Below are 5040 nucleotides of genomic sequence, written 5' to 3'. Positions count from 1 at the left end.
TTTTGTGCTTCCCCCGCATCTCCCCCTTTAAGAGGATGGAGAAGAGTCACATTTTAACGAGAAAGCAATTCTTACACAAAACCTGAAGTTTTTGTTGCAAACCTTTAAAGCTACACTTTATGAAAGATTCTAGTTCCACTTTCCCTGGGCCGCTATTAGGGTGTAAAGGGCAATTGGTGCTGGATGCTACTGATGTGGGAGAATGATCTGCTGGTCACGGTATAAAATCCAAAAATGAAAAAGAAGCAGTAGGGCCAGCACATGAATATTCACGCTTCTAGTCAGCCATGCCTTCCCCCACAATTGTCTCTTCTATCCTTTCCAGCAGTCAATTCTCAGTCCATGGCAACTGAGCATGCTTGGCATTCTCTAAGCTATTTCCCTGTAAATAATTATGTCTGTCCTACTTCCTTGCAAGCTTGGGATTCCCTTGAGTTTGCTGGTATGGTTTTGGCTGCATAAGGCTCAAAACCTGGAAAGCTGAAATCGTCATCAGTATATCCTGTTCTCAATCAGTCTGTCAATTCATTGCCCACCACCGATACCTTATGTATTCCATATGCCAATAAAAAAAAGAAAAGTATGGTAAATTTTCTTATTCAACTTGTTATGTATAGAGGTAGGAAGGAGATAGTGGCGGACCAGCTACCCCAGACTAATATTGAAATGCTAAGAAGTGTTGGATTAAAGCAGAAATGCAAATTCGTAGGCAAAAGGAAATTAGGAGTCTTACTTTTCCTCCATTCTTGGATTAACCAATCATGATTCCAGAATTAGGTATCACTGCCTGCTTGCAGATGGTCCTTTCACAGGGAAGGAGGCAAAAGTTAAAGAGAGCCTATTTTTTCCACCCCATATAAGGCAGAGAATCGCATGTCTGAAGACTGCCCATGGGTTTGCAGAAGGAGGGAAGGAATCCAACCAGAGTCAATAGAGGATAAATTTTCAAGATGCATAAAATGATGTCAAGCCCACGGTGTTCAAAATAAAACCTTCCCCAGGGGCTCTGTAAAAACGAGTGTTTGCTTCTCAAATACTAGAAAAACTGGAGCATAGGCAGGGCAGAGAGAAAGGGGTGCTCTGACCCCACCAGTTCTGGCTCCATTCACTACCAGCAAGCAGCCCTTTGACATATTAAGCAGCCTTCAACTGCTGGAAAAAGTCCCTCCACTTCTTCTATAGAGGCTTCTGTTGGGGAAATAACACCAGAAGGAGCAATGGTGTTCACTCAGAGCCTTATCCTCGGAGGCCTTGGGAAAGGGTTCACCAGTACAACCTCCTTCCAAGGACAGCTGCAGCATTGCTTGCTGTCAGGAAAACACATGACTCATAAATTTTACGGCTAAGCAGGAGCACCAAGTATTGGTCACTGTAATTTTCCACCCACACTCCTCAAGTTTGTATTCTTTCTTTCTTTCTTTCTTTCTTTCTTTCTTCCTTCCTTCCTTCCTTCCTTCCTTCCTTCCTTCCTTCCTTCCTTCCTTCCTTCCTTCCCTCTTCTCTTCTCTCTCTACACTAAAGCCAAAACATAATTACAAAAGATAGTGGTGCCTCGCAAGACGAAATTAATTCATTCCGCAAGTTTTTTCTTCTTGCGAGTTTTTCGTCTTGCGAAGCACGGTTTCCCATAGGAATGCATTGAAAATCAATCAATGCGTTCCTATGGAGACCGCGCGCGCCTTCCCCTCTGTCCCCGGACCTGTTTAAAAGCAAGGGAAGGGGCAGCGGGGAGAATCGCTTCTCCCCGTTGCCGCCCCTTGGTTCAAAAGGGGTCCGGGGACAGAGGGGAAGGTGCGCGCGCCTTCCCCTCTGTCCCCGGAGATTGCGGGGCTGGCAACGTGGAGAAGCGATCTTCTCCCCGCCGCCCCTTGCTTCAAAAGAGGTCCGGGGACAGCGGGGCAAGCTTCGTTTTGCGAAGCAAGCCCATAGGGAAATGCGTCTTGCGAAGCGGCTAAGAAAACGAAAAACTCCTTCGTCTAGCGAGTTTTTCGTCTTCCGAGGCGTTCGTCTTGCGGGGTATCACTGTAATGGCAATTGGACACTTTTGGACCTTGACACAACATGGATGCTGTGTAAAAGCTGTTAGCAGCTCAACGTTTAAGTTACCTAGAGAGATTAGACAAATGCAAGGAGGAAGAAGCTGTGTTCCATTTCCACTGTTGGGAGGGAGGCAACATGCGTCTGAATGCCAGATGCTGGGAAATCACAAGGGGGACAAACAAAGTTGCGCTCAATTCGTGCTTGCACACTGGCCACACTGAGAACAGAATGCTGGACTGGATGGGCTATTGGCCTGATCCCAGGTGCCCCAATGGGAAACCTGCAAGCAGGACTTGAGCTCAATAGTGCTCTCCCCTATTGTGGTTTCCAGCAACTGGCTTTCAGAAACATTACTGCCTCCCCAAAGGCCAAATGTGGAGAAAGAGGTGATATGATAGCCATGTTCAAATATATAAAAGGATGTCACATAGAGGAGGGAGAAAGGTTGTTTTCTGCTGCTCCAGAGAAGCGGACACGGAGCAATGGATCCAAACTACAAGAAAGAAGATTCCACCTAAACATTAGGAAGAACTTCCTGACAGTAAGAGCTGTTCGACAGTGGAATTTGCTGCCAAGGAGTGTGGTGGAGTCTCCTACTTTGGAGGTCTTTAAGCAGAGGCTTGACAACCGTATGTCAGGAGTGCTCTGATGGTGTTTCCTGCTTGGCAGGGGGTTGGACTCGATGGCCCTTGTGGTCTATTCCAACTCTATGATTCTATGATCCATAATGGCTAGTAACCATTGATTGCCTGATCCTCCAGGAACTTGTCCAATCTTCTTTTAACGCCATCCAGGTTGGTGGCCATCACTGCCACCTGTGTGAGAGAGAGTTCCTTAGTTTATGTGCTGTGTACTTACTTAATTTTAGGGACGCGGGTGGCGCTGTGGTCTAAACCACAGAGCCTAGGGCTTGCCAATTGGAAGGTCGGCAGTTTGAATCCCTGCGACAGGGTGAGCTCCCGTTGTTTGGTCTCAGCTCCTGCCAACCTAGCAGTTCAAAAGCACATCGAAGTACAAGTAGATAAATAGGTACCACTCCGGCGGGAAGGTAAATGGTGTTGCTCTGGTTTCGCCAGAAGTGGCTTAGTCATGCTGGCCACATGACCCGGAAAAACTGTCTGCGGACTAACGTTGGCTCCTTCGGCCCGTAAAGTGAGATTAGCGCCGCAACCCCAGAGTTGTTCGTGACTGGACTTAACTGTCAGGGGTCCTCTCTCTCTCTACTTGATTTTATTCTGAACCTTCAAACCAGCTTCATTGAACCTCCGTGAGTTCTAGTATGATGGGAGTTCATGAATTGTTGGCAGTGACAACTGGAGGATTGAGCCAGTGTCTACTCAAGGGCTTCCCAGAGGCATCAGTCGGCTACTGTGGAAGCCAGATGCCGCACTAGATTCCAAAAGAGCTCTTCAACATTGCTCTGATCCTATAGGGTTCTTCCTACATTTTTAGGATTTAAACTGCTGTGACCCTCTTGAGTAACCCGTTCATGTTAAGTATCTCTTGCTGTGATTTGGTTGGCTCTTGATCACATAAACTATTGCCTTTTGGGACAAGGAGGTCTTTGGCATGATTAAAATTTGCCGGAACTGAGCTCTCACAAAAATAGCTAAAAGCATTAGGGAAGAGATTTTAAAATAAAGCCGCTGATATGTTTATAACACCCTTATACAAATCTACGATGCGGCTATACTTAGAATATTATAAACAGCTCTGGGTTGCACCATTTAAAAATAAAATAAATCTGTTTCACTGGAAAAGGAGCAGAAACGATCAAGGAATCAGAGTGCCTGTCCTATCAGAAAAGGCAACAATATTTGGGGCTTTATTTGCTTAGAAAGAAAGATAGCCGCAATAGGAAGTTTATAAAACATGCAGCGGATGGAGAAATGGCCTTCTGGACAAAAGCTTCCATCACCCCCCTGGTCATTTTCCATGTTTGTTGAAGCTAATAGGAGTTGTAAGTCACCAACATCTGGAGGGCCAGAGGTTCCACACCACCACCAACCTATCCTTATTTTGAAAGAGGAGCCAAGAAATTAATGGAGAAAAAGCTGCTGGCGATTAGCCAGGTTTGCCAAATGGCACTTCCAGATTCAACAGCCTCATGCTCCTGAATGCCAATGGCTGGGGAGGTGGCAAGAGATGGAAAGAGCTGTCCTCTTGGCTGCCCTGCTGATGCGCTCACCAAAGCCATCCGACTGGCCCCTGTGGGAAGCAGGAAGCTAGATTAGGAGGCCTCTTGGGTCTGATTCAGCCGAGTGGCTCTTAGTTCTGTATCTCTGTGGTTGGAATGTACGTAGGTGGCCACCCAGACAGCTGGCTGTGGACAGAAGCAGCACGGACTGCCCTGTATGGAACCTTGGCCTCCGTAACAATTTGTGGTGTGGGAGGTGCGCATGTTGGTGTGAAAACAGCTTAGGCTCTTGTGAAATCCAAGGCACCTCTCTGCTTGTTTGCTTTCTCTTCTGTAATCTTAATGGATGCTATCGGCTTTCAGGAGGCATCTCTTCCCCCTTGGGGAAAAAATTCCCCTGGAGCTCCATCTGCTGCATCCATCGCATTGTCAAGATAGCGGCCAGCTTGCTTTGCACTTCAGTCTTTTATCAATAATTCCAATGGATTTTTATGCAAACCGCTTTGAGGTTTCGGCAATTGTAAAAGGTAAAGGGACCCCTGACCTTTAGGTCCAGTCGTGACCGACTCTGGGGTTGTGGCTCTCATCTCGCTTTATTGGCCGAGGGAGCCGGCGTACAGCTTCCGGGTCATGTGGCCAGCATGACTAAGCCGCTTCTGACGAACCAGAGCAGCGCACGGAAACGCCGTTTACCTTCCCGCTGGAGGGGTACCTATTCATCTACTTGCACTTTGACGTACTTTCGAACTGCTAGGTTGGCAGGAGCAGGGACCGAGCAACAGGAGCTCACCCCGTCATGGGGATTCAAACCGCCGACCTTCTGATCGACAAGCCCTAGGCTCTGTGGTTTAACCCACAGCGCC

This window comes from Podarcis bocagei, assembly GCF_964188305.1.
Source record: "Podarcis bocagei genome assembly, chromosome: 16".
NCBI classification, from domain to species: domain Eukaryota; kingdom Metazoa; phylum Chordata; class Lepidosauria; order Squamata; family Lacertidae; genus Podarcis; species Podarcis bocagei.
This window is presented reverse-complemented; position numbering follows the sequence as displayed.